Source organism: Peromyscus californicus, unplaced genomic scaffold (genome assembly GCF_007827085.1).
Source record: "Peromyscus californicus insignis strain IS unplaced genomic scaffold, ASM782708v3 Scaffold_8__1_contigs__length_139910024, whole genome shotgun sequence".
Classification (NCBI taxonomy): Eukaryota; Metazoa; Chordata; class Mammalia; order Rodentia; family Cricetidae; genus Peromyscus; species Peromyscus californicus.
This window is the reverse complement of record NW_026294606.1, coordinates 126,957,046-126,971,779: the sequence shown is the minus strand read 5'-3', so window position 1 is coordinate 126,971,779 and position 14,734 is coordinate 126,957,046. Positions and strand designations below refer to the sequence as shown.

Sequence of the window (14,734 nt, the reverse complement as noted above, 5' to 3'; positions counted from 1 at the left end):
ATTTTATTATTAACAGGGTTAGGGTTAGGCTCAGTGAGATGCTTAACTACAGCACATAATTTAAGGAATGGCCTACAAACTGGTTTATCAAGATAAATGATGTTTTAATACAACACTGTAAAATGAAAATTAGTGCAAAAATTCCAGGAATATCAAAAAGTAAATAATAAATTGTGTGTGTGTGTGTGTGTGTGTGTGTGTGTGTGTGTGTGTGTGTGTGTATGTGTGTGTGTGTGTGTGTTCATGAGGCCAGAAGAGGGCATAGGATTCCCTGGGGTTTGAGTTACAGGCAATTGTGAGCCACCGTATTGGTGCTGGGAACCAGACTTTGATTCTCTGAAAGAGCAGCAAGCACTCTTAACTGCTGAGCCATTTCTCCAGCACTATATCACACATTTTAAAGATGGACCCAAACTTGCACTTACCCTATCCCAGCCATACATCTTCAGTCTGCAGGGTATTTTTACTATAACAAGTAAAGGTACAGAGTTCAATGACCCAGCTGGGTGTTTCTGAAAAGGCCCATGGCCCCCAGACACCTAGGAATCTTTCAAGGTCATCTGGCCCAGAGCACTGCTCTTGGGTCACCGTTGTATGAATTTCAGCAAGGAATGCTGGCACAGATTTCTCTCCCTTGGCTCTCCAGAGTTGAGCATTTGCTGAAATTCTGATTTCCTCTGTTATATCTGATGGTCTTGTTCTCAGTGTCTTGCCAGTACCTTTAGCCTGAAAATAATAGTACCTCTACCCTGAAAATGGATAATAATAATAATAATGTTAGTTTAAATAGAGTTTTGATGAAAAAAAATAAAACAAGGAAGTGTCACATAGCTAGAACACATGAGTTTATATTAAGGAGCCTTAATAGAAATAGACTGTGGCTTAGGATAATGATTAAGAAAAACAATTGAGTCCAAGTAGCTCAGCTAGTTTAAATTCTTTTAATCTTAGTATTGGGAGATGTGTTCACACGTTTCTGGATACATCATGTCTGAAACAAGTTTTGAAAATAACCAAAGTTAGACTAAGATGTTTTGTCAAAAAGCTTTGAGGTGAAAAACTCAAGAAGACAATCTAAAGTTTGAGAAAGGCACAGAGCTGAGTGAGGAACTCCTTCAGATAAGGGAACAAACAGAAAGCAGCCCAATTATTACCAGCTGATGCAATTTTCTTGCTAGGATTGGTTGGTGACCAAAGGTGGTGATTAATTCCTTATACTCATTTCTACCCTCAATCTCCTGATATGGAAAACCATTGATGAGTGGGTATGCACCCTAAAGGTTTAAAGTAGAGCTGGCTGATTCTGTTTCATCCATAAAAGTTTAGGTTTATGATTCCTTTAAGATTCCTTATAAGATTACCCTTCAAGATAAGTAATAAAGTAATTGGCCCTTTCTTTGTAACTGCAAAATGCAGCCTGCCAGTAAAAGTCCTGACTGAGAAGAATATCTTGCTTGCCCACATGGCTAGTCTATAACAGGTTGCTTGGGTATGAATGTATGTGGATTCTTGGGATAATTTGTTTTTCACCTGTAATACGTAAAATGTTTAATCATATAAGGGATATGGAAAACTTGCTACTTTTTACTTGTATTCATTGTAATCACTCACTTGAGAAACAGAATGCAACCACTTTGTAATTTTTATATTGCCTGAAAGATTTTGCTGGGGTATATAAGCTGTAAGGGAAAGAATAAAGAGAGTTAAAATGGGTTCGAAGGAAACCATCAAGAATGAGAGAGAAGGAAAGTATCAGAGAGTTAGGAGAACATCCAGAGAGTAGAAGGAGAAGGAAAATAGTAAGAGAGACAAAACAGCCATTTCTGCATAGTGATAAGAAAAGAGAATATAGAACACAGAATGAAGAACACAGAAGAATAAAGGAAACCATCAAGAGAGAGTGTGAGTGTCGTTTTCCCTAACCCCCTCAGATAGAAAACTCTAGTACTCAGTGACTGTGGATTTCCCTTTGAGCCCTGTGTTGCTGGAGGCTGGTCCCCCAAGGCAGTGATGCCTATGTAGCCCAGGGTAGTCTCTTTCAATTTTCTTCCTACAGATTCCTTAGTATTGTGATTACAGGCATGAGTCACATAGTCATTTCCAATTTCCTGTGTCCCCTGTGTTCTTCTGACATTTTGAAAATTTCTTTAAATATGTTTTACTCTCAGTCTACCAGATGCCAGAAGTCTTCATTATTATTTTTCATTGCATTTGAAAATTCTGTAAGATATATATCAATCTATTCTTTTTCTGGAAAAATACAATAGTGTAGTAATAACAAAATTTATAGACTCATTTCTACCACACTCTATTCTCATTCTAGAGATAACTCAAATGTTGGATGTACATCTCTTAGATCACCTTTTAAAGGTATTTATTTTGAATTATGTGTATGAGTGTGCAGGGGTATGTGCATGTGAGTGCAGGTGCCTGTGGAGGTCAGAGATATCAGATCCCTTGGAGCTGGAGTTACAAGTGGTTGTGAGCCACCCAGTACAGCTGCTGGGAAACAAACTCAGGACATTTGGAAGAGAAGCATGTGCTCTTAACATCTGTGCCAGCCCCCTCAAATCACTTTTGGCACTCTAACTAGCACATCTATGTACATGATGAGCACACACGTGCTACACATAAATGGGTTATCTGTGCAGTATTATTTTCAGTATCGTTTTTACTGACAACTACTCATACTCTGATGGTCATAGCAGTATTTCTCATAACAGCCAAAAGGTTCAAAACTCAAGTAAGTGTTCATCAGTCGTGAGATGAATAAATGAAATAGGTTACATTCATTCAATAGAACATTATCCAACCTTAAAGAGGAATGGAATTTCAATATACTTTATTTATGTTAATGAACCTTAAAGACATTATGCTAACAGAAAAGTAATATGCAGTAATTTCACTTATATCATATTCTTACAGTGGTTAAATTCACAGGGGCAGAAAGCAGAATGCTAGTAGCTAGGGACTTGGTAGTGTGAAGAACAGGAAATTATTTTTGAATGAGGACAGCATTTTACTTTGAGATCATAGAAATTTTCTGAAGATGGATATTGTGATGTCATATGACAACATTTATGAGCTAGGTGACTTTTGGGGAAGCTGATGTTTCTGTATTTTATGTTGTCATATTTAAAGGTGGAAAAATAATAGAAGCTTCTACATGAAAACATAAGACTAAATTAAATAATTCATGTATGACATTTAGCAAGATGCCATCACATAAGAAATGATGAAGAAACATTAGCTTTGGGGCTGGGGATGTGGGTTAGACATAGAGCATTTGGCTAGTATGCACAAGACCATATAGATCACAAAAATAACTATTGTTGTTGGGTGTAGTGCTCATCTTAGAAAATCAGTGACATTCTCCAGACTTTCTGGAGCTATCACATTAGAAAGGACAACAGGATGATGGGATGATTAAGTAGGCCTTCAGGTATCTATTTATGATCTTTATATAAGGAAATATAGCCACCAAACACCATCTATGACAACAAAAGCAGGAATCAGGGACTGAAAGGAACTTGAGGATGGGGCCAGAAAAGATGACAAAAGAACCCAAGAAATAAAGTCAATGGTGGCCAATCAATTCTAGTATTAAACTTTATGAAACAAAAAGTTGAGCAATAGGAACCTAGAGATGCACAGCTGTAGGGAGCGAGTGAAGCCCTGAGTGAATGTATGTTGTTGACATGGGCATGGCCCATGTGATTTTTCCTTTCCATGGAACCATGTCTGTTGGTGTCCTATGACTAACATTATACAAACTAAGCAGATTGTATTGATATATATTTATATAATATGTGTACACACACACACACACACACACACACACACACACACACACACATAACAACAAGTAAAGACAAAGACCATGAATTTGAGAGAGACAAACATGGGTTGTACATGGATTGGAGGGAGGAAAGGGAAAGGAGAAATGATAGAATTATACTTAATTTCCAAAAGTATTTCAAAAGGTGTACAAAACAAGCTAAGCGATACAGTAAATAGTATAAACACAGATGTTTACTATATGTCACACACTAAGGGCTTCATATGTATTAACTCACAGTGCCCTTATGAGGTGTAAAGATTTTTCTTACCCCTATTTCCTTTTCTTGTACAGAGGTGTTCAAGCAACCTGGCCACATAGGTATATAATGGCAAAACTTGGATTTTCATCCAGGTGTCCTGGCTCTGAGAACTCTATGTATTAACCACTCTCATATATTGACTCCAAAGTCATAATTTCTGAAAAAAAATACATGCCAGAACATGACTGCTAAATTAATACAAGATTTTAGCAGTGAACAATTATTTTGAAAGTATAATGCTTAAAACAGTGACACGTAAAGCAGACTACGTAAGAATAATCTGTTTTTGCCTATCATGGTTCTAGCAAGAAAGGTCTCTGAAAAAGTGACTATGGAGGATGATGCTAAGGCATTGGTATAGAAATGGATGAACATTTAAGTTGACTTTTGTATAGTCTTTTTGATTTAGCCAAATGTTCTGAATTAGAATGACAAAGGGCATTATAGTCTACACTTGAGAAGTTTTAAAAATATGTATTTTATTATTTTTAATTATGTGTGTGTTTGTGAGTACAGGTACCTGAGGAGGCCAGCAGAGAGCATGAGATCACCTAGACTTGAATTACAAACAGTTTTGAACTGCTTGATGTAGGTTCTGTGAACCTAGCTTGGGTCCTCTGCTCCTTTGCAAAAGTAGTATGTGATCTTAACCACTGAGGTTGAAAGCAGAATCAAATAAAGAAACATGGTTAGACATGGTGGCACACATCTTAAATCCCAGCTCTTGGGCAGCAGAGGCAGGCAGATCTCTGTGAGTTTGAGGCCAGCCTGGTCTACAACAGAGAGAATTTCAGTCCTGCCAGGACTACATAGTGAGACCCTGTCTCATAAAAACAAAACCAAAAGAAAGAAAAAAAATCAGTTTAGACCTGGAAAATTGTATATTATTTCCACATTAGTATGCCACACATTTTTACTGTAAGTTAAAACATACTTAGAACAAGAAATAATTAGTCAGCAGAAAAACCTATTTATTTATTTATTTATTTATTTATTTAGTTAGTTAGTTATAGGCAGGGTTTCACTGTGTAACTCTGGCAGGCATGGAACTTGCTATGCAGATCAGACTGTTCCTGAACTTAACAGAAATCTGTATATTTCTACCCTCCAATGCTGGGATGAAAGGTGAGCATAAAAACTCTGGGCAAACATGTTTCTAATTTTAGAATTCTGTATGATTGGGAACTCCTGGGTATCAGATAACAATGGCAGTCATGTGGGTCTACAAAATCTTCCAATATTAATGCAGAGCAACCAGAAGAGAAAAATAAAACTACAGAAAGTCATGCCCTTACAATAATTTGAAGAGAGAGAATAGCCCAACTTCAAAATAAATCTGAGTAAAAGGAGAAATAAATACCAAATTTAATGTGTTATTGCTCATATTCCTCCATTCCTCTCACTTGCCTTTTTACAAGGCTTTGTGGGGAAGGGAAAACAGAAGAGAAATAATAAACATCTAATGGGCCCATTACTAGAAAGTTATAAAGCTCATCCTAATTTTAAAAAATCTAAATGGGGTTGGGGATTTAGCTCAGTGGTAGAGCGCTTGCCTAGCAAGTGCAAGGCCCTGGGTTCAGTCCTCAGCTCTGGAAAAAAAAATCTAAATGGATCAGTGTGTGCGTGCGTGCGTGCGTGCGTGCGTGCGTGCGTGCGTGCGTGCGTGCGTGCGTGTGTGTGTGTGTGTGTGTGTGTAGATGGACTTTCTTTTCTGCCACTAGCCCCAAATAATGACACAGAGACTTCTTATTAATTATGAAAGCTCAGCCTATAGTTCAAGCGTGTTCCTAACTAGCTCTTATAGCTTAAATTAACCCATTTCTATTAATCTACATTCTATCACATGGTGTTACCTCTCTTCTATCTTGCAGCTCCTCTTTCTCTGTTTCTACTGACATTTCCTGTGTGCCTAGATTCTCCTCCTCCTCCTTTCTCTCTCTGGAAATCCTGCATATACCTCCTGCCTAGCTATTGGCTGCTTTTTATTACACCAATCATAGCAAATACATCTTCACACAGTGTATAGATATCCCACATTTTTTTTGTGTGTGTGGGTATGAAAGAGATTTAAAAGCACATGTAATTTGAAGGTGCAATGTTTGAAATAGATAATTTATGAGAAAGAAAAAGTAAAATCAATGGAGAAGCTGTTTTGGCAAATCAGTGTTGGTTGTGGGGAGCCAAAATTTGTGTTAAAATCGAGAAAAGAGATATGGACACGTGGTTTGGGGATCTGGCTCAGTGACAGAGCAGTTCCCTAGTGTGTGTGAATCTGGATTAAACCCTCAGTGCTTTGGGGAGAGAGGAAAGGAAAGAGGAACACAATACAAAAGAACATACAGACTTAAGAAAAGCAAAAAATAAGACGAACAGGAAGAGAAAGAAGTAATTAAGAGCCAAAAAACTTACATTTTTGGTTGTGAGCCTTTAATGGTTGAGCCATCCCTCATCAGGGAGATGCAAATCAAAATGACTCTGAGATACTATCTTACAGATACTGATACATCTGTCAGAATGGCTAAGATCAAAAACACTGAAGACAGCTTAAGCTGGAGAGGATGTTGAGCACGGGAACACTCCTCCACTGTTGGTGGGTGTGTAAACTTGTACAGTCACTTTGGAAATCAATATGGCGCTTTCTTAGAAAATTGGGAATCAACCTCCCTCAAGACCCAGCTATACCACTCTTGGGCATATACCCAAGGAATGCTCAATCATGCCACAGGGACACATGCTCAACTATGTTCATAGCAGCATTATTTGTAATAGCCAGAACATGGAAACAACCTAGATGCCCTTCAACTGAAGAATGGATAAAGAAAATGTGGTACATATACACAATGGAGTACTACTCAGCAGAGAAAAACAATGACATTATGAGGTTTGCAGGCAAATGGATGGAATTAGAAAATATCATCCTGAGTGAGGTAACCCAGACTCAGAAAGACAAACATGGTATGTACCCACTTATAAGTGGACACTAGATGTAATGCAAAGGATAACCAGACTACAACTCACAACTGCAGGGAGGCTACCTAGTAAAGAGGACCCTAAGAAAGACACACGGATTGCCCAGCGACAGAGAAATGGATGAGATCTACATGAGCAAACTGGGGGTAAGTGGGGGTGGGGTAATGGAGGGCAAGGGTCGGGGGAAAGAGAGCCTAGGGGAGCGGGAGATCCCAGCTGGATCAGGAACAGAGTGGGAGAACAAGGCAAGAGATACCATGATGAATGAAGACCCCATGGGAATAGGAAGAAGCAGAGTGCTAGGGAGGTCCCCAGAAATCTACAAAGATACCTCCACAATAGACTACTGGCAATGGTCGAGAGAGTGTCTGAGCTGACCTACTCTAGTGATCAGATGGCTGAACACCCTAACTGTCATGATAGAACTCTCATTCAGTGACTGATGGAAGCAGATGCAGAGATCCATGGCCAAGCCCCAGGTGGAGCTCCAGGAGTGCAATCGGCGAGAGAGAGGAGGGATTATATGAGCAAGAGATACTGAGACCGTGATGGAAAAAGCACAGGGACAAATAGCCAAACTAGTGGAAATGCATGAACTGTGAACCAGTAGCTGAGGAGCCTCCATGGAACTGGGCTCGGTCCTCTGGATAAGTGAGACAGTTGATAACTTGAACTGTTTCGGAGGACCCCAGGGACCTGTCCTTGGTGTATGAGCTGGCTTTTTGGAACCTAGGGCCTATGCTGAGACACTTTGTTCAGCCTTGGTGTAGGGAGGAGGGGACTGGACCTGCCTCAACTGAATCTACCAGGCTGGGCTGACTCCCCAGGGGGACCTTGCCATGGAGGAGGTGGGAATGGGGGTGGTTTAGAGGGGAAGGCTGGGGGGTGGGAGGAGGGAGGACAGGGGAATCTGTGGCTGATATATAAAATTAAATTAATTAGAAAATAAAAATATTTAAAAAAAGAGCCGAAAAACAATTGATAAAATGAAACAAAAATTAGTATGTATGTTGAAAATATTAATAAAACTTATTAACTTCTGGCTAAAAAACAGAGGAGACTAGGTATCTGGACTTGACTATACTGACAGAGGAGGGAGCCATTAAAGTAGGAATCTTGAAGAATAACATTACCACAAAATGAGCAACAAAAATGACTATCAGACTCATACAGAATATTGCTGAGAGGGAACTGTTGTAGCACCAGATACTTAAAATAGAAAAGAGGAAAGAACTCAATGGTTTGATTGCCTCAGAAAATGAAACACTGTCCGTTAACAGAAAGGAATGAAGCAACAAAGTGATATTCTGCTCTACTCATAGCTCAGCCATCGCTGGAGAAGCTTCCTCCTACACCAGATGGGGATGAATACAGCTGGACAAGGTGCAGGGTGTGAGAGACTTTGTAACAGCTGGTCCTAAATGGAATACCTCTATCAATTTCTTCCCCACAAGGCTCAGGGAACCCTATGGAAGAAGAGGCAGAAAAATTGTAAGAGCCAGAGGGGATGGAGGACACCAAGGAAACAAGGCAGGATTGATGCGTGTGTGAACTCAGAGAGTGTGGCAGAAGGCACAGGATCTGCTCAGGTCTTCACCTGGTGGGTCGCAACTCTGAGAGGGGAAATAGGCACAAGCCCCCATCCCTAACCCAGAATCTATCTCCAACCAATAACTGCTCACAATGAAAATTTAGTTTTCTCCAAGGGAGGCTCACTGGGGAAACAAACCACTCTTAAGGGGAGGTCCCATGTCCAACACAAAACGAACTTAATTGTATTTTTTCTTACCCTACAGGTCTTTTGCTTATATATTATTGTTTCTGATTTTGTGTTTTTAGGGGATTTCTGTGTGTGCCAATGTGTGTGTCTCCATGTGTATCTGTGTTTCTTGTACTTTTTCTTTGGCTCTTTGTTTTTCTGTTCATTTGTTTGTTTTGTCCTGTTCAGGTTTATTTGTTTTTATTTAATCTTATTTTATTTCCTCCCTCCCTCCCTCCCTCCCTCTCTCCCTCTCCTCTTTCTTTCTTTCTTTCTTTCTTTCTTTCTTTCTTTCTTTCTTTCTTTCTTTCTTTCTTTCTTTCTGATGCTTGTTTGTTTTCTAATGAGGGAGAGCAAGAAAGAATGTAGATTTGGAGAGGTGGGGAGGATCTGGAAAGAGTTGGAAGAGGGCGACCATAATCAGAATATATTGTATGAATGAAAATCTGCTTTCAATAAAAAAAAACAAAGTTAAAAAACCCCAACTATTTCAAGGCACATTTAATTTAATTTCAATAGATCAATATGAAAGCTATTCCCCATGGAACACCAAAGACAATGCTGTTTACCATGTGCCTACTGAATGAGATGGTTTATTGAATAATGGAATGAGTCTCATCACAACCAATACCTTACACAATCTAGTTGTGAAATGGATGCTTAAAATGCTCTAAACAGTTTAAACCTGAAGTTTAAGACCACACCTTCACATTATCACATTCCTCAGTTACAGTTATTTACAGTTTCCACAAGCATTCAAAGAACAAAATGATTTATATGAACCCCATGGATTTAAGGCTCCATTATGTAATATAGAGCTCAGAGCTATATTGCAGAAATAGATCTGCTACTTGTACTACTGGTAGCTATAACTTGATTGTCTCATGACTATTAGAAGCTGGTTGTAAATGTACATGTAAACCCTTTAAAAGCAAAATTCACCTCATTTGAGTTTTGACCCAGTAGTCAACAGTCAGTCCACAGTCTTATTGGCATAACTGATGTGCACTATCTCCAAGTCACTATGCTCAAGGTTAAGAGCAGTGAATTTTCCATTTTTACATTTTACTGGAATTTTACATGCTTAATTCATGATTTAACATCTCTAGATTTTCAATCCTCCAAACTGAAGACACGGTGTGCCATACATGTAAGAATTCTGTTTCTCCCTCTGTTATCTTCAGAAACATTTCTCAAGGAGGGAGTTTTTCAAAGGTGGACTCTTCTCCATCTGAAACAGGGGAAAGAGAAAGAAGCTGAAATGTAAGGTTCATCTGGGAAGTTTTACATTAGCCAATATAATCTGGCAGTATAAGAATGTGGCTTTTTTAGCTCTAAAAGTCTGAGTCTTGGTGTTGAAATGAGTCTTTGGCTATCCCACCACAGCTTTCTCCATGTGGGATTTTCAGGGCAGCCAAGGCTGGAGTATGATTTGCTTACCTATCAGGTAGAAACAAACTTTCAGGCACTCAGGTCATTTTAGGCTTCTTCGAGTTTGTCTTTAGCCTGTTGCACTTGACCTTTTATTTTTAGGAAAAACAAGCTGATCACTGGGCATACCATCTGTGATTTCGGTGGGGCCACACTTGGCTGCTGGATTTGCTTGAGGTACTAGATTTGAGAGGTACACTCCTATGCCTCCTCTTCCTTGGTTGCTAGTCACACAATAAGAATGTTTTCCCTGTGTAAGACTCCTGCTGTTGCTGTTTTGGTTTTTCTTCAGATTCCTTTAAGCCAGTCACATCATTTGAGTGGACATCATTTCATGATGTTTCCATCTTAGAATTAACTCATCTCATGCCATAACTTTGAACTCTGTTTCACTTAGATGGACCTTTTTGGGAAGTTCTTCATTGGTCACCTTGAACTCTTTCCAGCCCAGGATTGCTTGGGGACTGTCAGTCACATAGGTGGAGGACACTCAGCCACTGGCCCTCCCTCTCTCCTGCCACAGCGGCCCTGGTGCTGGTCTTTACTTGCAGGTCTTACAGACATACCTAGAGCCACACAATTTTAAGGATGAGGTTTTTGAATTTGTTTGATTTCTGGAATTGGCTCTCTAGCCTCAGTAGTTCTAAAGATGCTGGGACTGGAGGAAGGGCTTAGTGATAAAATGCCAGCTTAGTAGATATGAGACTCTTCATTTTATCTTGTAATATCATCACCAAAAAAACAAACAACAAAGCTAAACAAAAACACCAAAAAATCCATTTATTAAAAAGCAAAGATAGCTTCACATGGTGGTGCACACCTGTAGTCCTAGTACTCAGGAAACTGAGGCAGGAAGGATAGGGTTCAGCTAAAGCCCAGCATCGACTACATGGTAAGTTCCAGGCCACACAGGTCTACATAGAGGGATCTCATCTCAAAAAGCCAACAATCAATAGGAAAGGAAGAAAGAAGTTAATCAGGTATGAAGACGTTTTTTGAACATTTTTGGAAATTTAATGATTATATCGATTATATATTATAATGATTATATTATATATTTTAATTTTCCTGGACAAAATGGTAAAAGGTAACAAAACCTCAGGGGCTTGGGTTCTTAGCTGAAGTATCAATAATAACCTAAAAGCTTCTGTGTGCCCTGAAGAAGAGCCTTATACCCAATAGTCCCTCAATGACTCAACTTTTTCCCAATAGACTCCCCCCCTTAAAGGTTCTGTGAACTCCAAATAGTGTCATAGCCTGAAGATCAAACCTTCTGAACAAGGTTCTTTAGAGCACATTCCAGATCAAAGCCATAATGCTCCCTAAAAGAAGAAAAAGTCAGTTTTCCTCCCAGGATCCCAAGTGACCTATTCTCTTCCATAGTCATCAGACCTATGCACCAAACGTTTCTAGTTCTCCACCTGCAGACACATGTCAAGGTAGAGTTCCCTCCTACTCTTTTTTTTTTTTTAATTTCCTGGGATCACATGACTACGTCTGATCAATGAGCTTTCAGTGGAAATGAATTCTATGATATAATGGCCAGTGCAGATGTCTCTAATGCCGCACTGCCCAGACAGTGACCACTGGCTATATGAGGTTATTAGTCTTACATGTATTTTAACACTTGGGCTCTAGAGATAAGTCAGTTGGTAAAGTAACTTGTCTTGTGAGCACAAGAACCTGAGTTCAATTCCCACAGCAGCGCTCACCTGTAATCCCAGCTGAGAGTTGTGGTGGGGGAGGGGAGTTGGGGGTGGGGGCCCATGTTTGCAGACAGGCAGGTTCCCAGGGCTCAATGGCCACTCAGTCTTGTCTACTCAGGGAGTTCCAGGCCAGTGAGAGACTATGTCTCAAAGAAATGAAGTAAATGGTAACTGAGAAACAGCACCCAAGGCTGCCCTCCACATGCATGCTTACACATGTGGATATACTCATGTGAACACACATGTCTTAGTTAGGGTGACTGTTGCAGTGAGGAAACACCATGACCAAAAGCAACCCGGGGAGGAAAGGGCTTATTTGGCTTATGCTTCCACATTACTGTTCATCATCAAAGGAAGTCAGGACCCGAACTCAAACAGGGCAGGAACCTGGAGGCAGGAGCTGATGCGGAGGCCATGGAGGGGTGCTGCTTACTGGTTTGTTCATCGTGGCTTGCTCAGCCTGCTTTCTTATAGAACCCAGGACTACCAGCCCAGGGATGGCGCCACCCACGATGGACTGGGCCCTCCCCCATCAATCACTAATTAAGAAAATGTTCTACAGGCTTGTGTATGGTCTGATCTTAAGGAGACATTTCCTTAACTGAGGTTCCCTCCTCTCAGATGACTTTAGCTTGTGTCAATTTGACATAAAATTTAGCCAGGACACTCACATATGCATTCACATGCATACAAACAAAAATAAACCAAATTTAAAATGTGAGTTTTGTTGTTTTATTTTGTTTTGGCTTTTGTTTGTTTGTTTATATTTGCGGCAGGATCTCACTATGTAACCCTGATGAGCCTGAAACTCACTGTGTAGACCAGGCCAGCCTAGAACTCACAGAGGTCTGCCTGCATCTGCCTCCTAAGTGCTGGGGTTAAAGGCATGTACCACCATGCCTGGCTTAAAATGTGTTGTTAGTTTAAAAAAATATATATTTGTCCGGGCAACACCAATAGCCATGTTGGTGTGGAAGGGGAAGTTCATGAGGCCTTAACGCTAGACAAAGAACTACAGACTGCTTAGGAATGCTGAGAGCAGGAAAAACAGTCTCCCCAAGGGAAGAGAACACAATTTGTTATCCATTCCCAAGTGGTCAGCCCTGAAAACTTATACACACAAGAGATATTACACAGACTGAACAGGTTGTGTTTACATATGTAGATATATTTAGGAACACATATGTATATATACACACATATATGTGTAACAACAATTAAAGAAAAAGAGGCCATCTATTTGAAAGAGAGCAAAGAGGGGTACATGGGAAGATTTGAATGGAGGAAAGGGAAGGGAGAAATGATGTAATTATAGTATAATCTCAAAAAATGTTTAAGAAAAGAAAAAGCAAAATGACTGACATTTATTTTTTATCTTTTTTTTACTTTTTTAATTAAGAAAATATTTTTATTCATTTTATACACCAATCAAAGATTACCCTCTTCCCTCCTCCTGCTCTCCCAGGCTCCCCCTCCCAATCCACCCCTTACTCCCCCCAACTCACCTACTCCCCCCTCACAAGAAGACAAGGCCTCCCATGGGGAGGCACATCCAGTAGAGGCAAGTCCAAGCCCCTCCCCCTGCCTCAAGGCTGCAGGAGTTGTCCCATCATAGGTAGTAGGCTCCAAAAAGCCCACTCATGCACCAGAGATGGATCCTGATCCTACCGCCGGGGGTGGGGGTGGGGGGTGGGGGGGGCAAGCAAATCAAGCTACACAGTTGTCTCGCCATGCAGAGGGCCTAGTCCAGTTCTGTGCAGGCTCCATAGCCATTGATCCAACTTTCATGAGTTTCCACTAGTTTGGTTTAGTCGTCTCTGCAGGTTTCCCTATCATAATCCTGATGCACTTGCTCATAGAATCCCTCCTCTCTCAAATAGAGACTGGACTCCTGGAGCTCTGCCTGGTGATTGGCTGTGGATCTCTGCATCTGCTTCCATCAGTCACTGGAGAAAAGTTCTGTGATGACAGTTAGGGTATTCACTGATCTGATCACTGGGGTAAGCCAGTTCAGTTCAGGCACCCTCTCCACTATTGCTAGTAGTCCAAGCTGGTGGGTCATCCTTGGGGATTCCTGGCAACTTACCTAGCAACAGGTTTCTCTCTATCCCCATGATGCCTCCCACTATCATGTTATCTCTTTCATTGTTTTCCCACTTCATCCCTGTTCCAGCTTGACCATCCCATTCCCTTACCTACCCTTACCCCTATCCCCTACCCTCTATTGCCCACCCAACCTACAGAATGGGAAAAGATCTTTACCAGCCCCACATCTGACAAAGGCCTGTTCTCCAAAATATATAAAGAACTTAAGAAACTAGACATCAAAATAATGAACAATCCAATTAAAAAAATTGGCTATAGAGATAAACAGAGAATTCTCAAAGGAAGAATTTAAAATGGCCAAAAGACATTTAAGGAATGTCTTAGCATCCTTAGTCATCAGGGAGATGCAAATCAAATGACTTTGAGATACCATCTTATACCTGTCAGAATGGCTAAGATCAAAAACACTGAAGACAGCTTATGTTGGAGAGAATGTGGAACAAGGGGAACACTCCTACATTGTTGGTGGGAGTGCAAACTTGTACAGTCACTTTGGAAATCATTGTGGCGGTTTCTCAGAAAATTGGGAATCAATCTTCCTCAAGACCCAGCTATACCACTCTTGGTCATATACCAAAGGAATACTCAATCATACCACAGGGACACATGCTCAACTATGTTCATAGCAGCACTATTTGTAATAGCCATGGAATAACATGGAA

General features: G+C 40.3%; 1 pseudogene; it reads right to left on the bottom strand.

Moving 5' to 3' along the window:
• Nucleotides 1-10,038: 10,038 nt before the first annotated feature.
• LOC128104604 (pre-mRNA-splicing regulator WTAP-like) lies at nucleotides 10,039-14,080 on the bottom strand (annotated as a pseudogene).
• Nucleotides 14,081-14,734: the final 654 nt, after the last annotated feature.